The sequence below is a fragment of the Engraulis encrasicolus genome, chromosome 11 (assembly GCF_034702125.1).
Source record: "Engraulis encrasicolus isolate BLACKSEA-1 chromosome 11, IST_EnEncr_1.0, whole genome shotgun sequence".
Lineage (NCBI taxonomy): Eukaryota > Metazoa > Chordata > Actinopteri > Clupeiformes > Engraulidae > Engraulis > Engraulis encrasicolus.
Window position 1 is genome coordinate 16,368,892 of NC_085867.1, and position 22,206 is coordinate 16,391,097.

The 22,206-nt window shown below is 44.0% G+C and overlaps 1 protein-coding gene across 1 annotated transcript in view; it reads right to left on the reverse strand.

Moving 5' to 3' along the window:
* vcanb (versican b) overlaps positions 1-22,206 on the reverse strand; it is a 303,281-nt gene that overhangs the window by 121,897 nt on the left and 159,178 nt on the right. The window lies entirely within an intron of this gene.

Sequence of the window (22,206 nt, forward strand, 5' to 3'; positions counted from 1 at the left end):
TGATGAGAACAACCTGTTGTTTTTTCAAACCGTGCCGGCGCTCTGACCAATTGGCGATCTTTGCCGTTGATGTGCTTTCCCAACGGTGTTGCGAGATTCGTCGTCACTCCCTCAAAACCCCACCCGCTTTGATTCAAAACAAATCTCTGCGTTGTGATTGGGTTTGCCAGACTCAGGGCACAGTGTTCAAAACGTTCTCAGATCCGAGCCCAGTCCCATTTCGGCGTCCCAGCAAGTGGCGCTGGTTTACCAGGCTATACTAAGACTGAAAGACAGGCCCAATGGCTTCACAGCATGGGCACTTTTGGATGTTACATCTGGGTAGTAAACAGGGCTGAATAGCATTTCGAGTCAAAGAGCGTGACTCTTAACAATAAATAACTATTTGTTTATTAAATCTCAATTGAGTTTGCCATTGAAATGTCAAAACAGTATTTGCCAGACATCTGCAGAGTTTCCGGCCAGATGTGTTATTTTGCACAGCTGTGGTGGACAGTGGAAGTTGGTTAATAAGGATAGGGTAATGACTGTGAACAAGTGCATCCCTGGGGTGCATTTCTGGAAGGCGTATTTGTTAGCCAGTTAGCAACTTGGTTAGTTGCCAATAGGAAATTGCATTGCAAACAACGAAGTAGCTAATGTCGTTAGCAACTATGGTTTCAAGAAATGCACCCCTTAGGTGTTGGAACATAACACAACCATAGAAATGCATTAGCATCACAATCTGATCCCCTGAATCCCATCTCAGGCAGGTTCTCCATCATTTAAAGGCTTGACAGCAGCAGAGAAATCGCCCCCAAATCCAGACATTGCATCTTTATTAGCGTTTTTTTTTTTTTAAATACAAAATCCTTCACTTTGGCTGCACCAACCCCTAACATCTATCACAAGCAGAGGAAAAAAAAATCTCGCCTTGACAGTGAAGGTGCCCATGAGAAGGCAACTGTGAAAGTCTTTCCAGTCTAGTGTAGGCAGCATAATGTTTTGGAAGAGTCCGGATGCAGATGGATGTGTAGTATATCTGTGCACCAGAGACAAAAGCCACAGTGTTTATAGGACTGACAGACAGACGTTATGCAAGCCATCCCTGGGATGGGATCCCCCTTTCTGCTGGACATAACTGTGTTCCACTACCCACCAGGACTGGACTGGTCATCTGGCATATAGGGCATTTCCCGGTGTTGTTGTTGTTTGCTTGTTTGGGCAGTGGACTATTTTTTATTTATTAGATGCGTCCCACGCATCTCTATAAGAGGCTTTGGTGTCCGTCCGTCCTTCCGTCCGTCCGTCCGCCCTCCCGTGATGGGTTTCTGAATTGTGATTCCCTCTTGTGATTCCCTCTTGTGTCCACAAGGTGGCAGTCGCTCAGTTTTGGCCTGGAGCTCATGCGTGCAAACCAAAAGCTCTTTGCCAGTGAGAAAAACATGGCAGCACTTCCTGTTGATTTTCATATGAAAGTTTTGCTTAATTTAAAGTCCCTCAGCGACTATAAATGTTGTGGCTTCCATATATTGATGTAAAAGTGCCCCACAAAGTAATGAAGCACAACAAAGTTACTCCACATTACCATTTGACCACTCGTTTTTCTATGCTAACAGGGTAGCTAATGTAGCATTGTAAATGATCCAGGGAGAAAGGGGGAAATGTTGTGATTTCAGTCCGCCTGAGGCAACGATTTTCGTGGGGAAGATGACCTGCATCTCGGTGGCATTGAACCACGCCCCCGTGCCTTATTTGGCTCGCTCAGCACGTGCGTCCTCAGTCCAATCGCAATGCTTTATTTTCCCCAGACGTTTAATCGCATTTAAGTGAAAGTGCCATGTATACACATCGCAAAATAACTCTTTATCCGATCTATTTAAATCGCATTTATTAAATCGGACTTAAAAACATCATGTACACGTAGCCAATGTCTCATTGATTAGTTTATGGAACTTACGGTTTGTCTGTTACGGTCCACGAAGACAATATCCACGTGAAAACGCAAACGCCTGCAAACCACTGTTTTGACAGAAATACAGTTCACCTGTCGCCTACTCTGTTTTCTTCCCAAAGCGGCATTTAAAAGTATTCCATGAAATCCAACATCAACGTCACTTCAAATAGGTGACAGCATCATGCACACACATGAAATAACACTTCAGTGAGGGGGGGACATCACTGCTCTCATATTAAAGTGAAAAGAGAATTTCACATTTTAGTTTATTTAATGTAGGCCTATGCAAAATTGCAAATAGCCTATTCATTGAAATGTTTCATTGTAATTCATTGTAATGTTTGCCTGTTTTTTATGTTTGTAATTATTTATTTTTTTTTAAATAAAAAATCGTGATTAAAAAAAAAATAGCCTAACAAAAATAGAGATTTTATGTTAAAAAAAAATGTGATATGGGATGGACCGATGGCCCCCCTAAGCTAAATTCGCCTTAGGTCCCCACATTGCTAAATGTAGTGTAAGGGATTATTTTGAAAAGACAGTAACATGTAATCAGCAATGCATTACAGTTTTTCAGTAACTTGCCCAACACTGTTGAAATCCTATGGTACTTTTTCAAATCCAGGCTTATACAGTACATGGTAGGCTTATTGATAAATTGCCTTGACAGGTTATGAGGAGGCCAAGGGGGCGTTTGGGCAAAAAAGGTTCAGAACGGGCATAGACGGACGCATCTGTTGTCCGCCTGTCGGACTTGTTTTTTATTTATTTGGGTCTTTTTTTTTACTTTATTTGATAGGACAGTGTGAGAGGTGGACAGGAAGCGAGTTGGGAGAGAGACGGGGAGGGGTCGGCAAAGGACCCGGGCCGGGAATCGAACCCAGGTCAGGCGCCTGGCAGGCGAGTGCCCTACCGGTTGGCCATGGCAGGGCCAGGGCAGTGGACTATTATGGTGTAGATGTGTGAGGGGCTGATCCATGCCAAAAATGCCCGGGTCTTTTTTTGGGGGGGGAGTCCCAATCCAGCCCTGCTATCCACAAGACGTCTTGACAGAGTGAGACTTGCCAATTTTCTTCGTCTTCCATGTTTGATTCACTTGAGATGTTCCATCTGTGGAATGGATGAATGCCATGCTATGTTGTGCATGCGGCATAAAATGCAGATTTACATAAAGATATACGCCTATGGAAAAAGTACATTATCCAACAAAAAAAGCCCAAATGTCACGGAGGGGATGAAAATCCTGACCGATGCATTAACTTCTGTGAATCCTTTGACGCATAACCACAAGGTTGGAAGGACGCCTCTAAATCTGTTAACCAAATGCACACACACATACAGTACATGCTTACACGTGCATGCACACACACACGCACGCACGCACGCATGCACGCACGCACGCACGCATGCACGCACGCACGCACGCACACAGATACCCCAGTGGTGTTACGCATGTGGCCTATATTTTTAAAGGCTCATCACATCACATCAGTGCAGCCGATGAGTCTTCTCTGGCAGGGCTCTTTGAAACGTGACTGTAAACTTTTTAACGAGCGCCACCTTGGGTTTCGCGGAAACGGGAAGCGTCTCGACTCCCCCTGTGTGTGTGTGTGTGTGTGTGTGTGTGTGTGTGTGTGTGTGTGTGTGTGTGTGTGTGTGTGTGTGTGTGTGTGTGTGTGTGTGTGTGTGTGTGTGTGTGTGTGTGTGTGTGTGTGTGTGTGTGTGTGCGATGGAGGGAGGGAGGGGAAGTGGACGAAGCAGGCAGCACTGCTGATTGTTATCACCCAAGGAAGCCAACGGGGGAGACAAAGAGGTCAGGTAACCCGGGGCCCAGGCAGAGAGGGGCCCAAAATTGGGTTTTCACTTCACAACACTACATGTGTTGGAATGGGGGGGCCCTTTCAGATGATTTTGTTACGGGCCTGGCAAAAGCTGTCAGCGGGCCTGGTATTACTGTCGAGCAGCTTGGTTAATGAAGACCAAACAGGCCAACCGGCTTGCCAAAGGGGAACACAAGCAAGCAACCTCTCAAACACACACATACACATGCACAGCGCACACACACACACACACAGACATTACGGTAAAACACACACACAGATGTGCGCGTACTTGCGTGCACACACATACACTAACACACACACAGACAGACAGACAGACAGACACACACACACACACACACACACACACACACACACACACACACACACACACACACACACACACACACACACACACACACACACACACACACACATGCACACACACGCACACACATGTTTCTGGTCTTCACTGCTGAGCCACTGTGATGCATGCACGTAAAGAGTTGAGTAACTGGAGCATAAGTCATTTTACTGACGTTTAAAATGGGACTGTCCTTCCCCCCCCCCTTTCACTTTATTTATCCTGTGCAAGGCCGGCCTAACAAGCAACAGTTGTGAGGGAGCGCTATGTGTCAATACATGGGAAATGTCCAGTCCAGGCTTTGCTTAAACAATACCTCCACCACCACCCAACGCATTACCCATTCCCGCCTAACCACCGTTTGAATGAGGGCTGCTCGATAATGAGAAAAATCAATATCATGATCATTTCAGTCAATATTGATACAATGATTTTTTTTTTTTACAAGATATTTATTTTAAAGACGAACAATGTGTGCTAAACAATTCATCATTTCCCCTCCCTTTAGCAGTGCGAGTGCAGGACCATAGAGAAACACAGTGATGTTCTGCATGAGTGTTGGGTAGTAAATCTGCTCTGTGCTCACAATGGCTCAAGAGAAGGGGAATCTTATTACACTCAGCATAACCTACCTTTTGGAAGTATAGACAAATGATACAAATATCGTTTCAACTCGATATTATAAAATTTGATATTGTTTGACGGCAATGTTGATATCACGATATAGATTCGATATATTGCACAGCCCTAATCTGAATATGACACAAGCATAGTTTTTGGGCATTACGCGCCTTTATTTGATAATGTCAGTGAAGATTAGAAGAGGAAATGACGAGGAGAAAGATGGATGGAGTAGTAAGGTTGTGATATGACCTGGGTCGGAGTCGAACCTGGGTCCCCGTCCTATGGGCCATGAAGCCTGCATATGGAGATCATATGGGTCCTAGTGCAGTGCGCAACGGCAGCCCTCTCATGACAGGTTGTTAAGTATCTGCAGAGCTCCTTTAAAGTCATGATCTACTACCACCGTGTTCTCCTAATGGGTATGTACACACACACACACACACACACACACACACACACACACACACACACACACACACACACACACACACACACACACACACACACACACACACACACACACACACACACACACACACACACACACACACACACACACACACACACACAATTATTGTGAGTAACCTTCGTTAGTTTAACCACTGCTGTGAATGAATAATGAATATAGTATGTGCCATAGACTGGTATTTGACTAGTCAGCTTTTTCTAAACACACATGATAGTTACTGTAATAGGAGTTAAAAGGACACACACACGCACACACATGCCCATGCACAGACGCGCGCACACACACACATGCCCACGCGCGCGCACACACACACATGACCACGCGCGCACACAGCTGTCCTTCATCAGCACATCCAGAGAAGATAGGCCTACTGTACAGTAAAATGCAGTGTTAGGTCAACACTGACAATTTGAGTCCATTTAACATCTTCTGGAGTATATGTGGTCCCAGAATACTCTCTGAGTGTCGATTTAACACTGCATTTCATACTGTGCGCACGTCATAATGCGTTTTTCCCCATGGCTTCCACATGAATAAGTCCCAATCTTTTTTTTATTATATGAAGTTATACAGTCAAGCTGTCTGTTAGATTTGTTGTCAGATGGTGCTCTCCAGGACTGAAGCCAGTGTTTAAACATCTGATACAATCACTGCAGGGAGGCATGGGTTGTATAAAGTACTGTGCTGCTCTGGAAGAAAAACCCACTTTGTTTTAAACCCAAACCAATCCAGTTTCTGTTACTGTTAAAAGAAATCTAAGAGCACAGTGTTTTTAAAACCTGGAAATAGGTTAATCGTAAGAAAAAAGTCAGCGGGACAGTGCAATGGGTGAGTATATCCCTGTGTGTGCGTCTGTGAAGTATCACTTTCACTGAAGTGTCCAAGTACATTACAGAGAGGAAATGGGTATTGGATTGCAAAGTGGGGAAATCTGCACTGTACGTTCAAAGGCAAACATACACTTTTGACCCCCATGCACCCCACACACACATTTTGATGTGTAATTCTCTTTATTTCAACATCCCTATAGGAATATACTGTTTTCCCTTCTGTGTGTTTTTCTGTTGTAGTTTCTGCTGTGGGACCTGTGGAGGTCCAGCTCCTGATTATATTGATATACAGTATCATGCTTTGAAAGTCCTGGAGGTGTATGAGAAATCCTTCCCCCAAGGGCAGCTGACAGCTTTGGCTGGGCCCGGGACAAAATAATCGAAAAGGCCCCCCCACATCCAATACATACAGTGCAGCACAGTGTAATGAGGACTGGGCCCTCTCTCTCTCCCTGGGCCCGGGACAACTGACCCCTTTGTCCCTGCCTGTCGGCTTCTCTGCCTTCCCCGGCTAAGAGGTGTCCGTGTGAGGTCTCCTACCTGCAGCCTTCACTGCGTCTTGTAGCAGCAGCCCTCCCCCGGTCCTCCCCGACCAGCCCCAGCGCCAACTCGCTCAGTGAACTGAAGTCTGTGTCAACTTCACTAGGGGTAGTAATTTGGTCCATATGCCACTGCCAAACCCAAGGGGGTGATTTTTAACGGGACCAGTATGAGATTCTCTCTTTCTCTCCAACAAACACTCTGTCTCTCTCTTTCTCTCCCTACCCCCCCCCCTCTCTCTCTCACACACACACACACACACTCATACATAGGCCTTCACTCTCTCTCTCCTCTCTCTCTCTCTCTTGCTCTCACTCTCTTTCTCTCTCACACTCTCTCTCCAACACTCATTATCTCTCTCTCCTTCCCTCTTTCTTTCTTTCATTCTATTTCTTACTCTCTTTCTCAATTTCTCTCTCCAACATTCATTCTCTCTCTCTCTCCTTCCCCCGTTCTTTCTCTCTCTCTCTCTCTCTCTCTCTCTCTCTCTCTCTCTCTCTCTCTCTCTCTCTCTCTCTCTCTCTCTCTCTCTCTCTCTCTCTAAACTGCTTCTTTGAAGGATTTGGGGGGGGGGGGGGGGGGAGTTATCTAATAGGCTGCCTGGTGACCATCCATTACAGTAGATGGACAGTAAAAGATAAAACATGTTTCAGTGTTGGGTAAACAAACAATGTGACATCTGATTCGATTCAGAAGGGTAAAAGAAAGCTTGCTGACAATACACTAAGTGGTCACTCATCAAAACCAAACTAACTTTCTAAAGCTAAGGGCCCTGAAACCGCAACTGGTCAAATCCAAAGCCTGTTGTGTGTTATTATTATACCTTTCCCATGCTCTGGCACACCTCTGGTATAAAAAGGGGATACTGGACAGCGTAAGTCTTAACCAGAAACATATGGGCATGGAAGCTGACAGGGGGGTCAGTAGTCCCGGGCCCAGGGAGAGGGGGTGGGGTGGGATGGTTTGGGGGCAGAGTTGGGTCCACATGGCATTGTATGTATTGAGTGGGGGGGCTTTCCGACTACTTTGTTCTGGGCCTGGAGAAAGCTGTCAGCGGCCCTGCATATATGGGGTACCAAACGTGTCAAGAAAGAAAAAGGGAAAGCCAAAGAAAGAGAAAGTAAAAGCTGGCACTCAACACAGGACATTCAAGGCCTTACATCACCCGTGACGTTGAGCCTGTTTCGGGTTCCCTTGGGGGTCTTTTTTCGTTTTCGTCCAAAATTTTACAGACACGGTTGCAGTGCTGTCCCTTACTGCCTTAGTTTCACATAATCGGCAGGATTTTTATGGCACGTGGTGTGTGCTTTGGTATGTAACTAATAGAAAATAACAATGGAAGCCTTATATCTCCCTGGGTGTTAAGAGGTGATACTCCATGCTGGGTCTCTCCCGTTTTAACCCCTTTGCACAGAGCCTATGTTTTAACCTTACTGTCACCACAATTGTAATAACCAAGTCTTAATCTGTTACTTCTCTCATGCTATGTCATAGCAATGTTGCTATGATGTAGTTCAGTCCTTTCAGCAATATATGAACGGGCCCATCTGCGCAAACGAGGTTACGAAAACCCCCTGCTCTATTGATTATTGCACCTTCTTCCAGCCCCCCTCAATTTAAAACAGTCCATTGATGTTGTCCGATGGCAACCCACTGATGCTGCCTCACTGTGCACATACCGGTATCAGTCTAATTCAACTGTACAACTGTAACGATAAAGTAGTTTATCTGTCATAAGAACAAACATGTTTAATCACAATTACTGTACTATAATGTATTTACTCTGGACCTAAAATTACAATAACATTGCAGTCCCATACGCTTTCTGTGTTCTGAATCATCTGTTAGAATCGTGTTAGAATCATGTCACACTTACTGTACTATAATTTATTTACCCTGTACCTAAAATCACACTAACATTGCAGACCTATACGCTTTCTGTGTTTTGAATCATCTGTTAGAATCATGTCAAGACAGAAACATACCACAGAGTACAGACTACATACATACAGAAACATGCCACAGAGTACAGACTACATACATACAGAAACATGCCACAGAGTACAGACTACATACATACAGAAACATGCCACAGAGTACAGACTACATACATACAGAAACATGCCACAGAGTACAGACTACATACATACAGAAACATGATACAGAGTACAGACTACATACATACAGAAACATGATACAGAGTGCAGACTACATACAGAAACATGATACAGAGTACAGACTACATACATACAGAAACATGATACAGAGTACAGACTACATACATACAGAAACATGCCACAGAGTACAGACTACATACATACAGAAACATGCCACAGAGTACAGACTACATACATACAGAAACATGATACAGAGTACAGACTACATACATACAGAAACATGATACAGAGTACAGACTACATACATACAGAAACATGATACAGAGTACAGACTGAGTGGAAACAGTGACGGTGCACTATCGCGGTCTGGCAGTCCAGTCCCAGCTGAGACATTTGGTCATGACCTGGGCTGTGAGGCCCCCTGCTGGTCCCATGCACTTACCAACAGATGCAATGGGCTTTTCTTTTCTGACTGACATCTCTATGATTTCTTGCGGGAAAGAGCAGGAAGAATTTCAGTGTGGAGAGAGAGAGAGAGAGAGAGAGAGAGAGAGAGAGAGAGAGAGAGAGAGAGAGAGAGAGAGAGAGAGAGAGAGAGAGAGAGAGAGAGAGAGACAGAGAGACAGAGAGACAGAGAGAGACAGACAGACAGACAGACAGACAGACAGACAGACAGACAGACAGACAGACAGACACAGACACAGAGATATACCCAGACAGACAGACAGAGCAAGATCACATATCCTTTTGAAAAGAGATACCCATGTTACAATAGTTTTCGACTATTACAAGGAATTATGATAAATGCTTCCCTAATTTTAATTAATGACAATCCCTTTGTCAGGGATTAACATACACTAGAATAGCATATTTAATCCATTATTGAGTACCTGTTTGGCACTCAAGACGCTATTAAATAAACAGCTGTGAGCTGGAAATGCACTTGTTTGGTCAAACAGATTAACTTTTCATTTACCTCTACAGACCCCGGTGTCAATCAAACTGGTTGAAATGGATATCGGGTCTTTCCTGTGCATGCATGCTTGCTTTAATTTGAACTTTCCTCTTGCCTTGTGTGCACAGTATATAAATATCGAAACTGTGATTTTAGTACTAACCAGCTTGACAAAGCATGTGTGTGAGATGAGAATCTGTCTTATTGGCTCTGCAAAGTAATCAAACCGGTAATATTTCTCAAAACATTACACGGGGTCAGCCACCTGGGCCAAGGGGGCCTGGCGAGAACTCCTTGTCTGTACTGCGGGGCTGGTTCTAGTCAGTGTGTTGCCCTAGGCAAGCAGCCTCATTGCCCCTGTTTTACGCACAGTAGCCTATATACATGCACATATGGCTTTTTGTTCATTTTTCAAAACATGACATCAGTTTCATATGATATACCACAGATCTACATACATAGCATACATATACTGGGTGCCCACGAATGAACCCTACTGAGCTCGGTAATGAACTCTATTATCTATCGTGTGGGAATTTTGGTTATTATTATGGTGCCCTCAAGACATTTGGTGCCCTAGGCAATTAACTAGTAAGCCCATGTTTAGCGCCGGCCCTGCTGTGCTGTGCTGTACTGTACGTGACTGGCTGACTCAGCCATCCTGGTGGTCTGTTTTCCTATACCACCACACAGTACATCAGTGGTTCCCAACCTTTTTCTTAAGGGACCCATGTTTTTACCATTGTAAGCTTTGGTGACCCAACCACGCGAGCGCCCGCCCGAGACAGAGTCACAAGATGCCCTCCGTTTCCTGCGAAAACTTATTTTAGTTATTTTATTCCTCAATTCGTCTTTGGTCAAATATAGAATAAATGTTTAATGTAGCACTTACAATTTGTTGCGTCTATTTATTAGTTAAATGCTTTGTCTTTTATTCAACATGGGCTATATATATTTAAAACGAAACCCCTTAAAATCAAGAGGGCTCCGCGACACCCCTGTAGATCTTTGGCGACCCATAAGGGGGGTCCCGACCCATAGGTTGGGAACCACTGCAGTACATTACACTCAGGTAGTGCCATTCAGTCTATGGCATACCTACTGTATGCATAGCAGGAAAATGACTTGAGATTAACAAGGCATGTGTTTTGAGGTAGAGGAAGAAACGTGTGTGTGTGTGTGTGTGTGTGTGTGTGTGTGTGTGTGTGTGTGTGTGTGTGTGTGTGTGTGTGTGTGTGTGTGTGTGTGTGTGTGTGTGTGTGTGTGAGCGTGTGTGTGTGTGTGTGTGTGTGTGTGTGTGTGTGTGTGTGTGTGTGTGTGTGTGTGTGTGTGTGTGTGTGTGTGTGTGTGTGTGTGTGTGTGTGTGTGTGTGTGTGTGTGTGTGTGTGTGTGTGTGTGAAATGGGAAAAGAATGGGATTCTATGTAGGTCAAAGGTATTGCAAGTGTGTTCTTCTAATACAACCCGGTCCACTGTGGTGTGGTGGGTTCCGTTGAAGAATGGATACTGAGCTTGTTGGTCTAGCTAATAATATGCACCCCCCCTCTCTGGAATAAAGAAATAGACGTACAGAATACCCACCCAGCTCAATCCCCGTTTCCAACAAGCGTTACTGTTCAATGTTCGAGAGAGAGAGAGAGAGAGAGAGAGAGAGAGAGAGAGAGAGAGAGAGAGAGAGAGAGAGAGAGAAGGAGAGAAGGAGAGAGAGACATATGTTTCCAATTGCTGCTTCTTGTAGGTTGGCATTAAATAAACTCTGCAAACAATGCTTCCTTTTAAAAGTTGCAAGAAAAAAAACACACATCTGATTGAAGTCAAAATGAGTAATCTGCCTTTGTCAAAAGTCCCGCAGGATATGTTGAGTTGCCCATGTGTGCATGTGAATACTGTAGTTGTGGGAAAATACAGTCGAGGCAATATGGCCATTTTGGCCGATACAATACCCTACATGACTGAGGCAGGCTGTGTGTGTGTGTGCAGGGCCGCTGACAGCATTGTCTGTGCCCGGGACAAAGACATCTGAAAGGGCCCCAAATCCAATACATACAATGTAATGATGATCCAATTATGGGCCCCCTCTCTCCTTGGGCCCGGGACAAGTGACCCCTTTGTCCCCTTCACTCGGCTTCCCTGTGTGTGTGTGTGTGTGTGTGTGTGTGTGTGTGTGTGTGTGTGTGTGTGTGTGTGTGTGTGTGTGTGTGTGTGTGTGTGTGTGTGTGTGTGTGTGTGTGTGTGTACACATAGATGTTTATGTATGTCTGACAAGGAGCGTGAGACAGTCAAGAATCTGATTTTACAATGTTTTGCTCTGTTTAGTTTCCACCCCACTTTTATTAATCAAGAAGGCATTTCATGTTTCAAGGTTAGGAGTGTTTTGCAATGTGCCCTAGGCGAGATACATAATTGCTTATGCAAATTGAAACCATTTCTGCACTACGTTTTTTTTTCTCCTTCTCTCACCTGAAATCAGACTTCCTGAATAACTCAATATAAAATCTAACCACAAGCTTGTTTTTAAAGTAGTATTCCACAGTTAAACAGTATTCTTTATTTCTCGCAGGACTGGGAAGCTGTAGGTTACATCGAGAGGCTCAGCCTAATTGATAATGCACACCGATCTCTCGTCATTGATCTGCACAAACAAACCATGTTTACCGATCAGGTATAAAGCAACAGGAAAACAAAACATAACTGTAGGAAGGTCACAATCATATCAACCAATTACACTGTGACCAGGGGCGGGTCTAGCCATTTTGGGGCCCTAGGCAGAATATAAACATGGGGCCCTCAAAAGTCATCATATAGACATAAAATTCTGTATTTTGGTGCAATTGAAGTCTTTTGTCTCGTATAGATCTTTGATTACTTTACATAAGTGACAAAATTAAGATCCAGTCTGCTTTTTTGTGTGTGTTTACCGCACCTGGTGTGACAGTTGGGGCCCCTGTGGAGGACGTATTTAGTTGGGGCCCTAGGCAATTGCCTAGGTTTGCCTAATGGAAAGTTTGTCTCTAACTGCGACTAATAAATGGTGCTTCTTAATCTAAGTATAGACCTACAAGTAAATTGGACCTGACTTTAACAGTGCACTGGAAGTGTCCATCACAGGCCTGATAACTGCCCTTGAATTTTCTGACTGTGAAAATCCTTCAGTCAGGTATTTGGCCATACATCTGTGCATGTCAGGCTTGTACGAAATTCCGAATTGAATGAATTTCCATTCAAAATCATGCCATAATACGAACACTAGGTGGTGCCATTACCTTGAATTTCTTTGAATTTAACCTACACCACCCATTGAAAGTACATAGAACACCACCACCTAGTGTTCGTATTATGGCATTACTTTGAATTGAAATTCTTTCCATTCGGAATTTCGTACAAGCCTGGTACATGTACTTGAATAAGCGGCACTAGTGCTTTCCCAATCTCAGTAAATTGAGCCTAGTCGATACAATACTCTGGAACAGTCCATTACATGGGCTGCCAAACTGGTTACACGTTTTCTATATCCTGTGTAAGGGAATATCTATAAAATATAGAAATGCCCAAACTCATTTCTTTTCTGAGTGTGAAATTCCGTCATTCAGGTATGTGGCCATGAATCAGTACATGCATTAGGGAAGATGGTAAGCTGGCCTTGCACAGACCCTAGGCATTTTGGATTCAAAACATCATATCCTGTGTAATTTGAAATCAAAATATAGCTGCAAGCAGCAATGCGGGGCCAAGCAGTAAACTTGGCAAAGTTGCCACGGCAACAGAAGGAACTGTAGCGCCCCCTTTGGCCCAAATCTCGCCAATGTTGGGGTGCATTCCTTGGAGGGGAAAATGGGGAGAGAGACGGGGAGGGTCGGCAAAGGACCTGGGCTGGGAATCAAACCCGGGTCAGCCGCATGATAGACGAGTGCTCTACCAGTTGGCCGCGGCAGGGCCTGTGCTGCCCTTGATTTATATTGAGTAACGCATTTCCATCTCTCTCAAATTAGTCTATAAAATATCAGCAAGTAATTTCTATACTTGAGTGGCTTGCTTTTTGGACAGCAATTATAATCCTCTGTGATCATTCTATTTAGTAAAATTGTTTATATGACATACAATATTATGGAAAAGAATCAGGAGCCTACTGAAAATAGATATGGTCTTTGAAATCCTAAACATAAGAATCCTATAGGCTGCAATGTAATGTTGGCCAGTCTTTTGAGAGACTGGTCTGAGGAATTGGTGTACATAGAAGTAACGTGTGTGTGTGTGTGTGGTGTGTGTGTGTGTGTGTGTGTGTGTGTGTGTGTGTGTGTGTGTGTGTGTGTGTGTGTGTGTGTGTGTGTGTGTGTGTGTGTGTGTGTGTGAGTGTGTGAGAGACAGAGGAACCGAGAGAACAACAATGGTCTCTCTCTCTCTCTCTCTCTCTCTCTCTCTCCCTCCCTCCCTCCCTCCCTCCTTCCCTCTCTCTCCCTCTCCCCCTCCCCCTCCCTCTCCCTCTACCTCTGTCTGTGTGTGTGGGGTGGGGGTGGGGGGGTATGTGCAGGGGCTGGGGCAGTGGGGCTTTGGTTGACACTAGAGCAATAGCAGAACTACGCACACACCTAAGCTCTCGTCTCTTGTGTGTCCAGAGACCCCCTGCTGAGAATGGTGTCAGTGAACGTGCGCAGGTGCCGTTGGCAAAGGGGACAGAGAGATGAGAAAAATCCCTCCATTCTTTCCACAATTTTGAATGGCTACTGTGAGTTGATAGTTTTTTCAATCGTTACGAAAATCCATACCTGGGTGCAACATAGTGTGAAGATGACCTGTGTACCAATATTTTGAAAATTGGGAGTACGGTTAAAAAGATACAGGCAAAAATGTAACTAAAATTTTGACCTGCTGGTGGCGCTACAGAGTTTGAGCTGGGGATTTGATTTTTTTTTGTGGTGGGTCATGGGATGGACTTCTGTGTGTGTAAAGAATCCTAGCCTAATTCGACAAACGGTTACTGAGATATGACCTCACTTCCTGTTTTGCCACTTTTACGACAATTTTAATTGGCTGTCACGGCTAAACGACAAAGGATATCCAATATTCCTTGAGACCCCATGTGTAGCTCAGTCCAGAGATACTATGTACCAAGTTTCGGGCGAATTGATCAAAAAGTGCGGGAAAAATAGCATTTTTATTGAATTTTACAAAATTCAAAATTGCGGGAAAACTATACACGCAGGGTACAATATCATCACTAGTTCTCAGATTTGTCCTGGGCCAAGGATTCCAGGGATACCACATTTTTGAAAATTGGACCAGCGGTTCAAAAGTTACAAGCAGAAATGTACCTGCAACTTTGACCTGCTGGTGGCGCTAGAGTGTTGGGGCTGGGGACCTATAAATCGCTGCGGGTAATATTGATGCTGCCTCGAATATGTGTACCAATTTTCACAACTTTCCTACGTACGGTTCTATGGGCTGCCATAGACTTGCAGAGGGAGAAGAATTTTGACTGGAGTCAATGAGGGAACTAAAACACTAGGGGCCTTCGCCAGCTTCGCTGCTTGGCCCCTAATAACAGCCGGTAAGGCGGTCGGACTAGACAGGCATTTTAATTGCGGACCGGTACTGGCTTTTCATGCACACACTAAACATACACAGCCTACAGTCCAGTTACTTCACTTGTGGCTCCCTTTAGTCAAAGTCAAAGTCATGTCCTTCGTTGGCAAAAATCTGTGTAGCAAGTGTTAACACAGAAGATTGAAATTGTGTTTGACCAAACTCCAATGTGCAGTTAAACTAAGCATATTGATTGACACTGCACACTGGCAATAATTACACACACACTTCAGTTGTTCAGTTGTTCATCATGGACTGACTGAAACCTTGCCACACCATAAAATAAAACATAAAATAGAAAAGTGACAGGTTCATGAACATATTCATACACAAGTCAGATTCAAATACAATAGGCCTACATACTCCTAAGACCTCAATGTATGTTGTGTTGATTGGGAAGTAGTACCTTGTGCAACAAATACCGTATCTGTAGTAGGATACCTCAACCTCTTTCCCATAACATTATGCACAGTTGTTTTGGGGAATTCTCTTTTCCAATAATCTAGGAGTTAAACTACACTTCAGGTGGACCCTTCCAGCATGCAATTCACCATACAATGAAAAACTACTTAATGTTCATTGATGCTGGATGAAAACTCACATATCCACCATTGCTCTTATTAGCTCCCACACCCCATTATGGCAGGCCGAGCACCCCAGTTTGGGAAACCCTGGAATAGAGAATAAAATAGAAAAGTGACAGGTTCATGAACATATTGATACACAAGTCAGATTCAAATACAATACATGCTCCTTAGATCTCAATTTACTTTGTGTTGACTGGGCAGTAGTGCCTTGTGCAACAAATACCGTATAATCTGTAGTAGGATACCTCAACCTCTTTCCCATAACCCATCCTTTGTCAGAGATCTGCTGATCCATATATTCTGATTCTAGAACATACTTTACATCCAAAAGATGAAAAAAACAGACTTGGAACTAAACACAATCACTCCCCAGTCAGCAAGAGCTTCCAGACATACTGCAGGAGATGCGATGCTTAGTCTGTACAGTAGGGTGATTCTGGGCCAATGTGCATGATGTGAATCAGATTGTGGGTTAATGAGGGAGGACGATGGGATGAATCTCATAGTACATGCTCTTGGACTCAAGCAGGACTGGCATTGCTCTGAAGAAGGCCAGAGTGAAAAATCAAACACAGATGGACAGAGCGTATAAAAAGGGGGCCTGAGGCATACATCGTCAACAGATACACTATGACGAGAGAAAATATAGAGAAAGAATGAGATAAAAAAGACAACACTAAACAAACAGCCAACAAGAGCAAGAGACAAGAGTTTGGATGGTTGGATGATGAAAATTTCTGATATGACTTCCATCTCCCAGTCCATAATCCCAGGGACAAGAAAAACAACTAGAGGCCAAGTCTGAGTCTGAGTCTCAGTCTGACCCGGACAGGAGAGCACTGTGACGTAGGGAGGACTTGTTCAACCCGACAGCAGCCAGAGTAAACGCTTTCTGGGCAACAGCAAACAACCTGCTTCGAATTACAGCTCAGTCTTGTACACTCCTAGCCTGGCTCTCGCGAGACCCCTAGTGCTTCGTGCATCTTCGTTACACTTCGTGAGCTCGCACAGGATGACAATCCATCTGCGTGTGAGCCAGGTTAGTACACTCCAGCAGGGCCGCCACAAGACATAAGCAGAGTACGCAGAGTGCTTAGGGCACCAACTAGTGCTTGGGGCACCAACAACTTTGCCCCCAAAATTAAGGCCTCTTAAATTGAGATTTGACTTAAAAAACGTCATTAAAAAAATATTGAATAACATTACAAAACATTTATTTACTAGTTAGTAGATTATTATTAGAGATGCACCGGATCCTGATTTTAAGGATCCTGCCGGATACCGGATCCACTGCTTAAGATTCTTTTGGATCCAGATCCTGTGAAAAACCCTATTATCCTGCCGGATCCGGATCCGGAACCGGTGCATCTCTAATTATTATTACTATTATTTCATTAAGAGGGGGGCTCCTGACCAGTTTTGCTTAGGGCCTGCAAAACCTTAGCAGTGGCCCTGCACTCCAACTACAACAGCAATTCCTAAATCAATTAAAAAGGCAATGGCGGAAATGAGTTTTACTTGTCGCATGCTAAAATGCATAATACTAAAAAAAAGAAAATAGCAAGCAGTGAGATTATAGTTGTCCCCATGTGTGCATACAGTATGTGTGTGTTTCACATCTGTGTATAGAGACTGCATCATCATATTGCTCCAACACAGGCATGTTTCCATCTGGTGGTGAACGTGATCATCTAAATGTACAAGCAAACAGGGCCTGTAAGGAAGGTCTTTAGCCAACAGATGTCAGCAGTGCCTTTCGACATTTTGCTTCACATCTTCCCATGCAATCGAGACTTGAAAGGCGCTGTATTTTGAATCACAACAAAACCCATTCACCCATCAATTGAGCCAATGTGGTATCAGTTGTAAAAAAATAGGATCGTATCAAATAATGACTGAGGATGTTATAGCATGTTGTCCCATTACTCCCCATTTCCCATTTAATAAAAGCAGACATGCCATGCATGGAAGCCTGCCTTTCTTGCTTAAAGGAGGCAAAGCTGTTTTATGGGAGGCTTTGACAGCCAGGCTGTCAATCTGCTATGAGGAGCAGTAGTGTAACAGCCTGTTGGCCCCTTTGCACCGATATAACAGATCGTTTTATATATCATTTGCAAAGTACAGGCGCTTGGTCAGGAAGAAAGGCTGTCTATATTTGGAGTCCTTCCATCCCAAAAGTAGTCTGGCTAAAAAGATAGTGCTGGGATAACAGCCACCTTTATGCTGATAACAGAGTACTTCATATATCATTTGCAAAGTACTGGTGCTTGTTAGTCAGGTCTAAAGCTGTTTAATAGGAGACCTTCCACCCAAACAGTCTGTCTGTTCATCAGGTACAGAGCAGCAGCAGTATGAGCTAGGATAACAGTGTGTGTGTGCAACCCCTTGCACTGACAACAGATCACTTTCTACTGTATATAATTTGCAAAGTACAGGTGCTTGGTAAAGGAAGCAAAGCTGTTTATATTTGGAGCCCTTCCACCCAAACAGTAGTCAGTCTGCCCATGAGAGTAGAGGAGTGATTCTCAAACTTTTTCAGACCGAGGACCACTTTGTCCCCCCAAAAATGTTCAGGGACCACCTGTCAACCGAATTGACAGTTGACGGGTGCTAATTTGACACTGCTAATTTCAATGCAGATCACTTATTTTTTACTCACATGTATTATGTGGTTATTGTAATGAAAATAAGACTTCAGCTATGCTTATCTTTGTAATAATGTTACAAATAAAGCCTACTGCTAGCTTGTCCTGGAAAATTAGAAATCCCCCTACGGACCACCTGAGCTGTGTCGCGGACCACTAGTGGTCCCCGGACCACACTTTGAGAATCACTGGAGTAGAGCAGCAGCAGTGTGTTGGTATAACAGCTTGCCTGGCCCCCTTGCACTGATAACAGATCACTCCCCAGGAGACGTGCCTGACCCATTTAGGGATGCTGACTGAGGACTTTCCCTTCTGGCACACTCCCTCCTCCCTTACATCCTAAATCCCGAGCCGAAAATCTGACAAAACGAGCACGCACGCACACATGAACGCACACATGAACGCACGCACGCACGCACGCACGCACTCCCTTCCTCCTAAACCCGAAGCTGACAATCTGAAAAAAAGATGCGCACATACACACGCACGCACACTCCCTAGCACCCGCATAAGCGCGTGCGTGCATACACACAGACCCCTCCTGCTAAACCCCAAGCCGACAATCTGAAAAAAATAGATACATGTCCACACACACACACACCAATAAACCCCCAAGCTGACAATCTGAAGAAAGTGAACACACACACACACACACACACACACACACACACACACACACACACACACACACACACACACACACACACACACACACACACACACACACACACACACACACGCACACGCACACACACGCACACACAAATGAAAACAAACACAAATACATTTCATCATCTCATCATCGGCACCTCCTTCATAGGTGCATGCATGGCAAACAGGACTCATTCTGCAGGCACTCTGCACATCCTTTGGGAGGCTGTTTGGTAGGCAAATTGTACCAACAATTATGGACTGATAAAAGGCTGTATAATAGAGATCAATGCAAGCAATACCGACAACATGTTTTCTTCAGCCTGCACTGACAGAGCAGGGTGTTGCAGACGCAGCTAACAAATAAAAAAAATCCAGACACCCTTTGGCTAAGCAACAAAATTCTTGTTAAAACCCACTTTTCGGCTCTGCTCTCTGCTTTTGAGTTTATTAAATAATTGTATGAAATGAGTTGGTGTTTTTCCAATGTATTCAAAGTAAATAACTAACTAAACTAACTAATTGGATTTCATTTTGCTCAGGACTACTCCACTAAGACTTCACATTGGCCTTGACTTGGCAAGTCTTACCCTCACAGCAGTTGCACCGGTTTTCATTTTGTACTGTGAAGGAGAGCCCATGAAGGTCAAGTTTCTCTGATTTTGGTCACTTGATGGTCTTGCTACAATTACGTATACCTTATACCACATCGATCTAACAACAACAGGCACTGTAATACATGCATAGATAGATAGATAGACGTAACACATAGACACACATGTTAATGAAATTACATTTCAACTCATTTTAATGCTTTAATATAGATGTGACCTTCTTTTAATTTTGTGTGTGTGTGTGTGTGTGTGTCAGGAATTGAACCCGGGTCGCCCAAATAGCAGTCCAGTGCCCAGCCACCTGAGCCACGGATGTGACCATATTTTGACAGGCTGTGCTGACAATGTTTGGATTCTAGAATCAGCATTCCTCTAGCTATGCCTCAGCCTGTGGTAGGCTACTTTATACAGTAGATCAGTGTTTCTCAACGGGGGCTCTACAGCCCCCCAAGGGACGTTAGAGAGCTCTTGGGGGGCATTGAGAATGCTATAGCTGAGACGGGGGATGCTCAGTTGCAAAGTAAGTGCATTAGTCCATTTTACTTATTTAGCAGGCTTATGATGGGGTCAAGGCTGCGTTGGGAGACTTATGATGGCATTTGTTCAGAAAAAGGTTGAGAAACATATAGGTCCATGCAGTTACAGTCAACAGTAAAAGTACCAGTTTGTCTGAGTAGAACCTTTTTTTTCAGTACTTGACAGAACTGTCAAAGCAATAGTGCTTTACCTGAAGAAAAATGTGATACCGGTAAAACATTGTATTGCCTAAGAACCACTTGGAAAGGAAAGAATCTTGAACATAATGTTCAATGTATTATGATGATTTTAATATTCTTTATTGTCAGTAAAAAAAACAGGGAATTGTCTTTGCATTACTGGGTGGCTCATTCCAAACATACATTCAGAATATCTTAACATGGCCACAGACAAGTTTCTTCATTACACAGTATGAGGAATCAACAAAAACAATTTATACCTCCTTACACATCCTTTCACACACATACACCTTCATCAAATACTCAGTAACAGTTGGTTAATAATGCACTGAAATGTAGGCCTACAGTTGTTTAAAAGCGAGGAAAGGTTGATAAAAAAACAAGTGTTTCTTTGCTGTATAACGCCTTTGAACAAGAGACTGATGGAAAACATTCCTGCATTAGGTCAAAACCCCCAGCCATATAGCTAAACAATAAGAGTAGGTAAGACTCAGGCGCATACAAATCATTGTTTCTCTCTCATTGTCTTTCAAGTCATCATCAAAACAAAACAAACAAAATAATACACTCACAGTAGATTAAACAAAACAAATAAGCAGTGCAGTAACGCAACGTGCCTCCCTCCCAGCCCCATCTCTGCGTATTCTGCCAAAGGGCCTTCTCTCCTCTCCTCTCCTCTGCTCTCCTCTCCTCTCCTCTCCTCTCCGCCTGTAGGGAGGTGGGCATGTCAGAAGGCTAATACGGCCAGTCACTTACAGTGACGGGAGAACTCTGCCTCTACACACCAAACATCACTGCCCATCACCACCTCCTGTCACAGCCACGGCTGCTGCTGCTGCTGAGGCTGCTTTGTAGTGGGCATCAAGTGCTTGCTCATTCACTGTAGCTGTGAAATGACTTTTCCTAAGAAACTGACAAAGTGTTTTCTTTCCCTCTCCCCCACCCCCTCTCTATTCTGTCAAATCTGTCTCTCCATCTCTCTCTTTTCATCCATGTCTGTCTGCCTTTTTCTTTCTCTTTCTTTCTTTCTTTCTCTCTATTTCCTTCCTCCCTTTTTCATTTCTATGTCAAAAAACAGAAGTCACTTGGACTGGCTTTCAGATGTGAAGTGATGGGATGTTGTAGAAGAACCCTGCTTTGCTTCGCAGACGTGCTCACAGTAAGAGTGGAGGAGAAGAAATCAATATGTTTATAACCCTTTAAAGATCACGATCGCAATTGCTCATTTTTCTCTGTCAAGACTGTTCGAGGATTAGCATGTTTGAACCAGGTTGAGGTGAGAGGGTGGGGTGCACCACTAGACTTTTTGGAGGACCATAAGGCAATATGATTTTAAACAAACTCTTTCGATAATAATAATAATAATCGTATGTACTCCTCCTGTCAGTGCTACACAGTAAAATGCAGTGCTAATTCAACACTGATACGGTTTTCAGGCCGTCAAGAATTGCGATCCAACTTTCCGGTACGCGAACACCAAGATCTGTGGCGTGAACACGCCGGCCGGTTCGCAATTAGGTGCGGGCACCGGCACGGTTCTCAGTCGGCCTGAACGCATCATTAGAGAGCTATGGAACCAGAGTCAATCTAGAAGATGTTAAATCAACTCTCTAAGTGTTGACATCACACTGCATTTTTCCCCAACTCAGTAGGACCTTGGGGTTCTGCTCCAGTAGCCAACTTTTCTCCTCTAGTTGTATCTGTGTGCACATTGTGCCAAAGTGTCAGTATCTATTGCTGTAGATTCACGAAGAATCTC